The 14,209-nt window shown below is 40.9% G+C and overlaps 1 long non-coding RNA gene across 1 annotated transcript in view; it reads left to right on the forward strand.

Moving 5' to 3' along the window:
* LOC132916529 (uncharacterized) overlaps window positions 1–13,578 on the forward strand; it is a 142,980-nt gene extending 129,402 nt beyond the window's left edge. Inside the window, exon 3 of the long non-coding RNA XR_009660111.1 lies at window positions 13,569–13,578. This is a non-coding gene — a long non-coding RNA (uncharacterized LOC132916529). The remainder of the gene's footprint in view (window positions 1–13,568) is intronic.
* The last annotated feature ends 631 nt before the right edge of the window (window positions 13,579–14,209 follow it).

The raw sequence follows: 14,209 nt of genomic DNA on the forward strand, positions 1-14,209 counted from the left end.
TTCGGGCGACGTATGTAATTTCACATAATTTGAAGGGGGTTCGGAGCATCGGAGTCAATCGATTGCAAAGGCTTGCTCCGCAAAAGGCGATCGAAAAGAAACGGAGAGAGTGGGAGAGAGAAAGAGAAGGGCCAGTCAGAGAAGCCTACGAAAAAAGGAGTCACGAGCGTCGGGAAGATCGATCGACGATTCTCTTCGACGGGCCGCCCTTCCTGTCCCTTTCGGACGTGTACGATGCATTTGTGACCACCTCGAGCTACGCAATTAGCGAGTTACGGCTCACCGGAGGCCGTTAATTAAATTGGAGCCGATAGCTGTGAGAGTGCATCTTATTGCTCTCGTCTATGATCCTACTTCACTCCAATGTTTCAACTCTGATCGTCATTCTCATTTTAGAATCTAGAGATTCGTGTTTTGTCGAATACTCGCCTTTTTCGTCGTTAATAATTTCGCGAATAAGTAAAAACGTCTATCAATTTAGCCGATATTGAAACTCGGGCCGACGACGCCGCAATCATGATTCAGCAGCGCATAATAAAATTGCTGGGGCGTGTCGTGAGGCGTGTTAAGCATGTCCAGAATCTCTTTCAAACAGAGTAATGGGTCGGTAGATAGGCACAGAGAAAGTTTAATGCACGATGTGGGTGTACTTAATAGCTCTAATTGTAAGCTAAGATATTTGAATACTACAGAAGGTGAACACGATAAGATACATTTCCTATTTTTATAGGAAAGTAGTTTCCACATTCAGTACCTTATCGATCAATCCCAGAATTTTATCTTTATCGTGTTTTCTCATTCTCTACGAAACTTTTAAAATACTCCTTGTTTTAATAATTATACCTTTGATTCCCACAAAGCTGTCATTTTTTAAAGATTGACATCCTTTAACCTTACGGGATGTTTTCATGTTCAATCGTGTAATATCGAAATTCTCCTGTTTAATCGTAATGCTAATCGTTGATCATGAAACGAACAAAAATGATTTTTCTCTTGTTACGAATAAAAATTTACAGATTCATAGTGATATTATTCCAAACTTCTCCTATCCTAAATCAACTTCCAAGTAAACCCCCATGAACACGTGTTGTCTCGTATTCTATGTAAAGAAGCGTACATTCATCTAGTACAACGCACCAATCCAATCCTATCACCGGTGTACTCGACTCGGATTCGCGACAGCACTTATTTAAACCGGCCACCGATTTGCACGTTGACGCACGCCGACTTTGTAGCGTCGTCGAACGACTTATAACTGGCGGATAATACGGATGAGGAATAGTAGTCTAGCTAGCCTTCTCGAGGTCTTGGAGAATCGTTCGGAGTTGGGACCAGCTATTCGTGCGTTATACGAGACTCGCGATTACACACTCGAGTACCTTGCAGGTAGATAGCACGGGATATCGTGGACGGGACCGGAGTGTGTATGTAACAGAGTGTATATGTCCTGTGCGTATACCCGGACTGATATTTATTGGGTACCGGTACACCGGGTGGTACCCTTCGCGTGCTCCGTAACGTACGGTACCGAGTTGATATCGATTCCGTGCGAGCGACGGGAGATAACGATCGTTCGTGCTTTTCGGATCGGTTCTGGCTCTCCGGAAACTCTTCTAGGTAGGTGATGGTTATTACTTACTGCCAGCCGTTGGTCTTGTAACTGGAGACTTATGGGACACCGAGTATTCGCTATTACCAGGGTGTATACACTTGCCATTAACGCACCGTGTTTCCCTACGAGTTTAGAAGATTTTTCCTTCTACGGTCCCTTATATACACCTTAGGTTGTGGTACACTTGTATCCGTCCAACGTTATCTTATACCTGTCTTCTTTAACGCGCGTCATTCGTCGTGGTCCCCCGATATCGAACTCCACTTCCACGATTCTGTCAATATCGTAATTTTCATCGGTGTACCCCATTGGAGTAGACCGTGGGAAGGGATAGTTTAGGTAGTCGATAAGTGGCTTCTAATTTTCGTCCGGGAGAATAGTATCTGAACCGGGAATCGGATCCCTGGTGACACGCGGTTACCTCCTTCGGAAGATTCGTATCAGCCGCTGCTTCTCTAAGGAGTTGAACGACTCCTCCTGGTGGTTATTAGAGAGAGGTACTGGTTAAAGAGGAACTGGAGGAATTCCATGTTCTCCCTCTTCGCCAGTTCGAGCGTGTGTCTCATACGGACCTACTGTTCTGTCGTTCGCTGGGACCGGCAACGCCCGTTTTGCATGCCGACGCGGTGGATGCTGGAACGAGCTACGTAGGGCTCGTTTCTCTTTGCCTCTCCTCTTATCGTCTTCTTCTTCTCTTCTTCTCTCTTTCCTCCCACCCCCCGCGTTACTTTTCCTTCTTCTTCGTTTATCTACCTACCCTCATGTTGCCTTTGCTCCTTCCTTCTCTTTCTCTAAGTTACACTGGAGAGTCACTCGAGAGATTCTTTTACCTTTGCGCGGGAAATGGCCGCGTAGCCCTACATGGCAGCGAGTCGTTAACGCGGTGTCGACGGTTTTCTCCTCTTGACAGTTCCTCGGCATTGTTGGCGCCTACCTGTTTGGATTCCAACGACGCTCTACCTATCACGAGCCTCACCCTCGCCTTTAGCCTTAATAAGGCTACGGCAGACGTTTGCCACCTTCTGTGTCCTCAGGCGAAATCAACGTTATGGATCTACCGAGTCGACCGAGTTGCGAGATATCGCGCGATCGAATTGATAAATTCGCTAAGAGGTTCTGGAGCGTGAAGCACGATCATGGGAATGGGTTTAAGGATCGTAGCTTTCTTTGATAATTGTATAGCGATACCATTGTTCCTACTTCTTTATCAGGGATATATGTTTCCTTTTTATATTTATGTAAATATAATTAAATCGTTTCTTGTATGGTATCTTGTTAAAAACTACGTAGAGATTTATGAAAATCCGTGACTTGCCTTCAGTAAGTTGTCGATTCAGTTTCTACTGGAAAGACGTTCTTCTTTTCGATCGATACTTATCCTTAACAATCGATGGTTTCAAAGGATCGTTAGACGTTTCTTTATGATTTCCCCCTTGGTCTACCTGGAAAGGAATTTCATTCACGTATATGTATACGATATCGTGTCGGTGTGACACAAATTTTCGAAATACACCTCGCCGTCGACGGGTTTCAAATTGGTATACGGAAAGTAAATTTAGGATCTGCCTGGGTGGTTCCAATTTAGTCCAACGACGACGAAACTCTCGAAATCGAGGCGTATGTCGTGCGTTGATTTCAATTTCAATGAAAGCCATCGACATAAATTCAGTCCGGATGGAATACGCGGCTCATCCATATTAACCTTAACGAAACGTCTCTTCCGGGTGTGGTCTTGAGAATGATGCTGTTCGACCAATTTTTTGCCCGATCCAGGTGAACCCAATCTTCGCGAAATCCACCGTTAAACGTTGTTCTACCTGACTGCGTTTAATTTGCCTCCAAATTGATCTCTAACCTCTCCGAGACTGTTCTCTAGAGTACCGAGCTTCCGTTAAAATTAAATCTCGCTAAGGTTTGCTATTCTCTCGCTTCTTGGATTTTTATGAAAGTTAAAAGATTTAGAAGAAGAAAATAGTCGAATGATAAAGTCGGATATCTAAGTAGTCTTCAAATATTCAGGCAGATTCATGCCTTAACGACGAGAAAGGGATGAAAATTAAATAAAGATTTATGTCGTTCCTTAAATATCATATCAAGTGCTTTACTTTGGATATACATTTTTGCGCTATTAAATATGCCATAAATAGATAAGCATCCTTCAGTCTGTAGAAATATAAGTGTCACATAAATGTTCTAGATGGGTGTAACCTGATTTAGTTCGGTAATTGGTAGCTAATGATATAATTATATAGTGACGTAATAATATGATTATATAATAATATAATTGGATAATATGTGCAAAAGAAAATGGATCTAGAAATAATAATACAGAAACGATACTAGTTTAATATTCAGAAACATCTTATTATTGGTTGAAAGATAGAAAGCCAAGATGGTGCGATTAGTTTCAATCGACGATGAAAGATCCCTTATATGCTTCGATTTCCACTTTCAACGGTAATAGAATTCATCGAGCATTATTCGGAGAATTAGCCAGAATCACCATTGAATGGCACGAGTTCTTGTGCGTGGTATCTCGAAAAGGAAAAGAAGTTGTGGGAAAATAATGTTTCGAGAAAGTAAACTGCAATTATACGCATTGTTTGCTGTAATTGTTCTACTTACCAAGTAAACCACGTTTTGATTGGAAACGCTCAAATGCAATATTTCTTTGCAAAACTTCTATTGTCATAATCAGTTTATCGATGTTCCGTATATCTCGCATAAGAAATGTCAATCTTACAAATTATGCGAATTTATCACATAATTATTAGAACATGGATCCGTGGAACGACCAATTATTCAAGTACCGAGTAATAATGGTAATTTTGGGATGATCTTTTGTAAGAAAGATCAATGAACAACACGTAGTATATAATTTCTCTTTAAAGCGTATTCTTATTTCTTGTTGCTCTTGATTTTTAACATTCAGTGCAAGTATATATTTTGTAGAGAGTATAAAACTATTTAAACGGCCATTATCCATTACATTAACAAACACCCATATGCTCATTACAATATTAATGAATTTTCAAAATGTTTTACATAGCATACACAATATACATATACATCAAATTTTTCTATGACAAATACTGTTCAAATACTTTTTTCAACTACTGTACCTCGGCAAAGGAAGAAATTCCAAATAGTAAAAGTTCAGAAAACGAGTGGTTAGAGCAGTATCTACGTAGTATTTAATTAATCGTCGATTTCCAAGAGGTCAGGATCCAACGAGGGCTGCTGGAATTTCGCAGTCGAACGTAGTCGGCCTCCGCTTCTTTCTCGACGGAAGGACGAAACGATAATCGCGCGAACAGTTCGGAGGCAACGGTTTAATGCGTGTTCGCCGATCTTTAGAGCCTTTAATAAGGGGTTTTCGTAAATAACGAGGTCTGTCCGAGTAAACGTGTCTATTTGCGCGATTCGCTGGCTACGAAGCCTCCTTTCTTGCCTCCCGGTTCCCCGTATAATCCACAAAAGCCACGGGAAATTGTAAATTAATTTTCGAAATTGATCGCGAACATTGTAACATCGTACTTGAGGTATAAGTTGCTGTTCTCTTCGTGTTTTTCGCCGTTAACGGCGAAGACCCATCCGTATCGCGATCGCTGGCACGAATCAATTTTTAAACTGGCAGTTTGAAGAATTTTATCCTCGGCCACAAATTTTTCTTTTTGATGAAATAATTATGGTTTGAAGGTAACGATATTTCGTGGAGCGTGAAAGAATGTACTATTATGGGTTTAACGAGCCAAACACTGGCGACCACAAGAATAATTAACCTTCATTTGTCAACTTTAATATTTATAAGGTTTTCCTATAAGGCTTTTATTAATTATAAGATCGATGGCGGCTGTGGTCAGAAGTGATCAAGAGTGATGTTCGTTCGCAAGGACGACAAACAACTAGAGTTCAGTTCTTGACCTGAAATTCTTTATGTTTCTCTGGAATATATTCTCATTAGCCTTATAGAGATTTCCGGAGGTTTCGCGTGTTTCATTTTTTATTCCATAAACTATACTTTATATATACAACTGTTCAAACCATTTATAAATCAGATTACAATCCATTGATCGATTGACGAAGCGATGACAAACTGATAGATATGATATTTGCTATTTAAAGATAAATAACGATTGAAGTAGGACAAAATCAATTCTTCGTTGTTCCATATATAATTTCATATTAATATATTCCATATTAATATAATTCCATGGTATTTAGAACTAACAGGACAGAACAAACTATTTATTTAGTAGTAAAGGAAGTACATATAAAAAGAGCAATAGTAACAATAATATACGGTATAAACAATAATACACGATAGTGACGATCGACAGATTATGGGGGCGAGAGATAATGGTTCACCGACATTTTGGCGCAATTTGTCACGAAGTGGCTGTTCGCGAGGGCGTTCACGAAATATATGCTCGACGGAAGGAAGGGGGCACGAAGGAGAGCGGTAACACGCGATTACTAATCGTGGTATCGCCTGTACCCCAGGGGTCGTGGGGCTGGGCGATGACCAACGACGGTATACATTATTCGTAGAGAGGCCCGAAATGCACGAAATCCCCCCTTCCACCTGTGAGATACGACCGGACGTTTCGACTTCTTGGAACCGAGAGGTCGACGAGCCGCGCCGAACCGCGGGGATCCTCGCCCACGCACGCGGCACAAACCTGAGAAATCAAAACCGAATTCGATTCGAGTCCCACGTCCACGGAGATCGTAGTTCAAGCAGGTGAAGTTTAACCTCCGCTGGCCTCGAGACGAATTAATGGGGCCAACGAGATCGCCCTTCGATCTCGATCTTCGTTGTTGTGAATTCGTCGTTCCGACGAACAACATTACGTGGTATTCGATGAAAAACCAATGCGATTCACTTCTTTACGATATACTTTATCGGTTGAGCGTTGAATACAGAAGTTGAAAATATTAATTATCGAAATATTTGTTAAAATATCGTCCGAGAGTCTGGAGAGCTGTACTGAAATTATGGTAAACACAAACTGGTTCGAGGGATTTTATCTTTTGTTCTTTTCGATTCTTTTATCAATTCCCCAAGAACTATTACTAAGATTTCCAAGTAGGTTTTATTCAAATGATTTTGTGCCAAGAACATACATCTTATTATTTCGAAGATTAGATACATAACAGAGAATCGAAAGCTTTATAAATAGCGGTAGAAAGAATTCTTCGGTCGAAGGAAACCTGTTTTCTCTTTATCGTCAAGAATTTCTACCCCTTTTTCGATTTCGAATAGAAATCATCGATATAACACCGTCAGTCCCTGAATTTTAATGAGAAGTCCTCCGCATTACACGTTATCGATTTAATAATGTCAGCTTTCTTTTTGTAATCAGATGTTCCCGAATCTTGTTTAAATACCTTTAGCTCGTACTGTTATTACGGTGTCATCGCTGGAAATTCGGTATACATGTATGTATTTAAAGAGGCTACGAAGACGCTTCGTGTCCTGTAACGCGATAACGAAGGAAGCGTTAACTTCGTTAATTAACGTCGTGCTCGGCATCATCGATGACGATAAGCCACGGTTTCGCACGAGTACCGTTAACCTTTCTTTGCGCCCAGACACGTGTAATGTTGAAGAAAATAAATTACTTTAGATCGGATAAAAAATACACATACACGTGTACATCGGTCATGTTTTCTACATTATAGAAGAATTATGGTTCCGTGTATTTCGTATGGAAGTAGAACACTTTTAACATTGCGCCTTTCGGTATTTAATGAGGAAGTATATTTCTCTTTATCAAATAACATTTCCACAGTTACTGATATAATCTTGCAAAAATCATCCGGTACAAATATTTTTGTAATTATGGCATATAGCATTCATTTGTTATATTGTTCGGGACGTAGGTCTATATCACATTTTTACATTTAATATCAATTGAAATCTTTGTAGACTATCAAGAGCCTGGGATAGACAACTAATCCATCGTGCGAATTACCAGTATTTTTAACGTAACAGTTCATTTTTTCAAAGATCCTTTACTTCTTAATGGCTTTTTAATTTTCTTCTTTGTCAATTTTTCTTTTGTACCTTAAAACCGAAGATTAAGAAGGTCGAATTAGCAACTTAAACTCCACTTTTCTATCAAATATTTGTACACTATACTAAATCCAATAATAAAAGAGAAAGTAATCAAAAACACTCGTTCTCCGCATGATCCTCCTGCGCTCTAACATTCCATTCATTCAAAGCCTCGTACAATACGAAAATACGCGTGAGACACGGATCCACCCCCGAAGAATTCATCTTTTTAATACGCCACCGCAGGTAACGCGTACGCATGTAATATCAGTGTAGAAGAATGCTGTCGCGGGTTGTGCCAGGAGAACACACGGTGTCACAGTGTGCGAGTTTCGGTGCACGACGAGGGTACTCGCACCGAAAGCTTGTTCCTCTTGAGGTGCAGCGGTGCTGCATCCTCCGGAGAACCATAAATCCTGGCGGGGCAGGATCGCGCCCGTGGAGGTTCGCCACACAGGTCGTGCCTAACCGTGGTAGGGTAATTGGCGAAATGTGGTAATCCCTAATTACAGCAGATACCGCGCCTAATACCATAACATATTGCACTGAATCTCGCCACAGCTGCCCGCTACGGAAATTAACGGCGACGCGCGTTGTTCTTTCGCGTAATTGCCCCCTGCAAGAACAGTATTTACGAGGCTTCCTCGCATTCAACCCGTTTCCTTCTTTCTGTCACGCGCTTTCGAAATTTTTCGTAATCCATTTGGCAAACTGTAAGCGAATTAATCTTACGTCGAGGTTCGATATCAAAGGATTCGTATCATTTGCAACTTTCATTGGTTATTTAGCGTTTAAAATGAGACGACATTTGCGAAACGATATATCGTTGTGTATAGGAATATTGTTATTTCGTATTCTCAGTTTACATACGTCCGTTATGCGAGTGAATCGATGAAGAGTTAAAGAGACCTGAATTTTTACACGATTCGTTTGGTTGTATGTTACAATGACTGGGGAAACAGTAGCATTCCTTTTACGAATTATCAAAACTAGATTAAGAGACCTACTCGGGTACTTTTGTATTACACTTGCACATTTCAGGTTCCAGTGTTAAACCCAGCTGCTTCTACTCCTTTTTCCTCTACCATTCTTTCTTCTGAGAGACAGAATTTTTCCAATCTTTGATTACAAACAAACAATCAATCAAACAATCGGTGATTATACGATGAAAAGGACGTCTTGATTTATATAATTGAAAAACCGCGATTTCCGTACAATGTCTAAACAGCAGTTAGATATCATGCCGTTAAAATTGAAAACCACAATAAACCTGTTAGCCGGAGTAGATAAAGGAACTTAGTAAACGACAAAATAAGCTTAGTAAGCGTAACAAATCCGGTGACAAGCTGGATGACAACCGGCATCGTTACGATGAACACCGATATCGTCCATGTTTCACGAATTTTACGTATCCGGTATTTATGCAGAGGGAGAAACACGAAGATGTCTCTAACTGGCCCATAGAGGACCCCCTAATAAACATGTCTCTACACGATTTTATACGGCTCTATCTTCTACGCGGCAGCAGATTTTACGACGACGTTTACATATTATCGTCGCGCGTTGTTGCTCGCCGCTCTGTTCGCCTCCTCGCAGTTCGCCCGGATTGCACCCGGTTTTAACACCTCGTAAAATTATGACCGATCGCTGCCTAATGGTGGCAGGATATCGCGAGTTACGAGACGTCCATTGTACCTGTACGGCCCCTTTGATCCTGCGAAGCAGCTGGAATTCGCGCGATTATCCCTGCCTGCCTTTCTCCACGATATCGCCGCGTGGGATCCCTTTCGCTCGGCTCGAGAATATCCGATTCCCTCGAACGTCGCTTCCATCTTTTACAAGCTTGTAAAACACGCGTCGAATTAATACAGATTTTGCTTGTCAGGCGATTCGATACGGACGACGATTAAATTTCAAATAGAACTTGGCTCAAGCGTTTATTTTTTTACTTACTGAATCGTTTAGACATGGCTAACGATTAACTTAGGAAGATTAGGCAGATGATATTTAAACGCAGCAATATCGGAAAGTCGTGCAGCATTTCAAGATTACGAGCGTGTTAAATTTATCTCTACATGGCGTAGGTAAATAACATTTTAATTGGCACTGTTCGAGTAAAGCGAGTTTCCACATTTTTCGAAGATTATCGCAACAAACCAGTAGCCGAGTAGCATGCCGCTATCGTTACACCGGTATTTTATAAAAAAGGAAAAGATTGTGTGCGCGTATCAGCGACAATTCGAAGTACGTCAGAACAGGACTGGAAGCCACCGACGACGCATGTAAATTCTATCCTCCGAGAACTCACCAGACAGTTGAAAACAGACATCGCGAATGGCGAACTTCAGATAAACTTACGTAGGTGAGGAAAGACGCGTTTGATAAGTTGCTGTCCTCCAGCCCGGGGTCAAGGAATCATGGGAAGGAACGCTCTCTGATTGAGCCGGATGGCATAAATCAACGCTACGTTAAGAAGCCCTCGTATTAATTAAGATAGTCACCTCGCGTACCACGCGACACTTTGTAAGCCTAATCCTTGAGACGAGCGCCACGAAAGTGGCAGCAGAGAAACTGAAGGAGCAAGAGAAACACAAGCTGAAGAAAGTTCAAGATGAAGATGAAGAAAAAGAAGATGTAGAAGCTTTAGAAAGGAACCATGATGTCTCGGATAAAGGACTGGTTCGTTCCTAGCCCAAGATCTTACGTGCTGCAGCTAGCAAGGATTTTAGAATAACATAAAGTTGTTTAAGTCACCTAAGATACAGTAACTCAAAACTCAAAATTCAATCTTGAACTAGATAACTCGAATAATTCTAAGGTAGTGTTATTTATGTTAGCTAGAAGATAGTATAAAAATTAACAAAATAAACAACAAAATAATTGGAAATAAAATACACACAGATTACTGAAATGTCAATGATACACATTTCTCTATTAATCACGCCATTAATAACGAGTTAAATACTCTGTTTTCAAATATAAGTCACTTAAGCATTGTTCATAACCAAATTTGACGAATTACAAGACAAATCATGTAGTTTCACTCAAATATTCCTTTGATTCGGATAACTTATCTTATAACAAACCCTATAAAATAAAACTGCAAATTTCAAGCGATGCTTTGTCATTCCTCGTGATTCTTCAGACGAATGTTAGAAACGTGGCAAAAGAGTACGAGAACAAGTAAAAAGAGCAAAGAGAAGTGGAAGAGGATGAATGGTGAAGCAGGTAGAAGATGAAGAAGAAGAAGAAGAAAAAGACGAAGAAACAGGGAACGAGAACGACTCGGATAAGGCGAGGCAGGTTCGTTCCTAGCTCGAGACCCTATAAGCTGGGGGACTAGCGAGCGCGAGACCACGAGGCGAGGAGAAGTAAGAAGCCTGGCATAATGGCGTAATTATCCGAGGACGAGACAAATTGCGTACACGCCTGGCCGCGACACGCCACGGTCCTCGTGTCCGGTCGACACCGCCACCGCCGCCATCGCCTCCACGGCTCCCATGTAGCGCGTAGGAGTCGAACTTCGCTCCTAAGGCGACTCCTTAAGCTCATGCACATCCGTGCGATTGTCTCGTTAAAGTCGCCGCGGGACACCACGCCGACAGTGAAGCGTGGCTCTCTTTTCCTCTCTCGTTTTCTCACGGGACCCGATGTGGGCGTTCTGTTCGATCCGCATTCGAAATTAATGAGAGAATTACAAGGGAACATTTGTAGCTTTCTCTTGTGTTCTCTGTTTGTTTATATGTACTGAGGGAGTTTAAAACTTTCGCGGGACTGTTGTGTGACATTTTTCTTTCATGCGGTTACGTGGATATCTGCGTCGGGTTCAGATGATGTATGTAAACGTGTCACGTGGATCATGAAACCTAATCCTTGTCATTCATGGAATTTATATCCTATATGGCTTCCCCGTTTGTTATACGCAATTTATGGTGAACTTGATTCTAACATGGTGGTACACAAGTAGTAGCGATGTGATGTGTTGCTTCTATCATATATGTACGTAGAATTTAATCTGAGAATTTTCGCCTGTTAACGAGAAGACGCGTTAATTTGTCATTTGGACTGTCAGTATCCTGGACGGTATCCTTATTTAGGATCGTTCTATCTTTTGACGTGTCACTGCACTTTCGTTAATGTTGGATTCTATCAAAAATTGAAATTAACCTGTAATTGATTTACCTTTATTCACTGTCAATTCCGTGATCGTACAAATTTCATCATACAAGTAAGAACCGAAACATTAGATCATTAATTTTGTTTCTTTGTAACGAGTCTCCAATTCTACTCTCTAAAGTCCTGCGCATAGTATCTAAATTACTTTGCAAAACACGTTCAAGTCGTTCTTCCTTTCCTCCCTCCACCCTTTTCTTCCCGGGAGCAGTGAATTTCATAATGCTACATTAGAAACTATATCAAAATGTTCGACAGGCTGCCGACCAGTATCTTCATCGTATCTCCGCGATGGAAATTATAACGTAGTCGCGACCACGTCCAAGGTATTTTTAAGCGAAGTTCGGTTGGCGCTTCGCACGTACATTTTCTGTCTAATAAATCACGGCCGTTTATAATACGCCGACCATCGTACACAGGAACACCCTTTGTCTCGGAGTAATAAGTTAGAACGATGTTGCAGTGCATCGAACCTTAGACGCTTTCTTCGCTTATAATTTCGTTCTACACCGCTAACAGCCAGCCGTCCCACGATCTCGCCGCAACTCGCGCCATTACCAAGGGAATACCTATCCCTTATTACCACCCTTTTCTTTATCTGGCTGCTCACGTATCAATTTACTTATCTGCGAATCACTCTATCGGCCGATCTATCACTGGCGGCTTCTGCGACGGCGCAGCCACTATGTAATAGGAAAACTAGCGCCGTGCGTGTAATTCAGCTGCCACGACTAAAAGTCACGCACCATTGCCGAGAGAATTTTTTCGAATTTTTTCATATATCGGAGGTAGCAGAGATCTTAAGACGAAGGTTTGCTGGAACTGAAGTTGCAAACCTGTTCGAAAGCGTGGGATGTTTTTACTGGCGAACGTTGTTTTTCACCCCTTAGATTACTTTTTGCTCGGTGTTTGAACGGTTGATTGAACTGAAAACTTAAATTGAACTGGAGAGAATATAAAGATTTTAAGGACTTGGCAAGTAGAGCAGAGAGTGACGGGATAGAAAATAATTTTTGAAGGAGCGATACCTGCTGTTTTTTCTAAGAACGTCTAGTTTGATTTAGAATGATTTGGGAAGATTTGTATTTATAAAGCGATGCTAGGTACAGGGGATAAGTACATACAAGTGAATAGAAACGCATTCGTTTCTACTAGTAATAAGGCTCGTATGACGCTTAATCGCTAGTTATAATAATTTTAGTACTTTTTTTGGTGAATTTAAACTACACGACATTTTTTCAATTTTTCATTATTATATTAGTTATTCACAACATTTCATAATACGAAAGATTTGATTATTGTGTGCAAAATTCATGATCGAATTTTAATATGTTAAAACCCAGATGACTCGAATAACTTTACCTTACTATATTCAAACCCAACTTGCACGGCAGTAAAAGTGTTAAAATACCCTGAAAGCAACATTGAGCACACAAGGTCAGCGTACAGGAACCGCAACAAAAGAAAGAATCCTTTTTAACAGAGAGAATTTCTCTGAAAGAAGAACGACCGTTGCGTGGCGACTCTAACAACGCGGAAATTACCTGAAACCTAGCCGAGAATCTTGGCAGCACGACGGGAGAAGCGTACAGAGCAAGGGACGACACATTATGCATAAGCATCTGTCGTTATCTCGGTGTAGACGAGCGAGACTCGATGTGTAAGCGAAAGAAAGGAGAAAAGGATAGACTCGTAAATCGCGACGAGAACGACACCAGAGAGAGGAGTAGACACCGGAAAAATGGTCACGCACAATGTTCGCGACCGCACGGCACACGCAACTTCATGCACGCGGTTATAGTTACACTACAGTTCAAAAGTATCCGGACATTTACATTTGACAACATACGTATACCTTAATTACAAAATTACGGAGAAATTGTATTGCAACGTATTCTTTATAATCACCGTAATTATATAAAATGAAATGTTATGATGCGCTTAAATTGAATTTTGGAAGCTACTTATTCAATGATGAAACTGATGTCTCTAATAATCAAATCCTATGGAATTATTTTGCATTAAACATTATATCTCTAGATTTTTTAATTTCTAAATCGTAGACGGATTAAGAAGATTCGTTTAAAATGATAGAAACAGCCTTTTTAGTAAATGACGTAGATTTCTAATCTGCTGATCCCATAAAAATGTTGTTATTAATTATTTCTAATTATTTATTCATCGTCAGCTTTGTTCGAATTTAAATGCTGTTCCTGCAAATCGACCAAAGTGTTCGAATATACTTATGAACGATGGTGTACGTCTTCTATGCGTTTAATGCGTCTCCACAGCGTTACCCCTCCGCGCGAACGTTTTCCTCTGTTCACCACACTCTCTATGTCGTTTGCCACGACGCGACGTCG

This window comes from Bombus pascuorum, chromosome 2 (genome assembly GCF_905332965.1).
Source record: "Bombus pascuorum chromosome 2, iyBomPasc1.1, whole genome shotgun sequence".
NCBI classification, from domain to species: Eukaryota; Metazoa; Arthropoda; class Insecta; order Hymenoptera; family Apidae; genus Bombus; species Bombus pascuorum.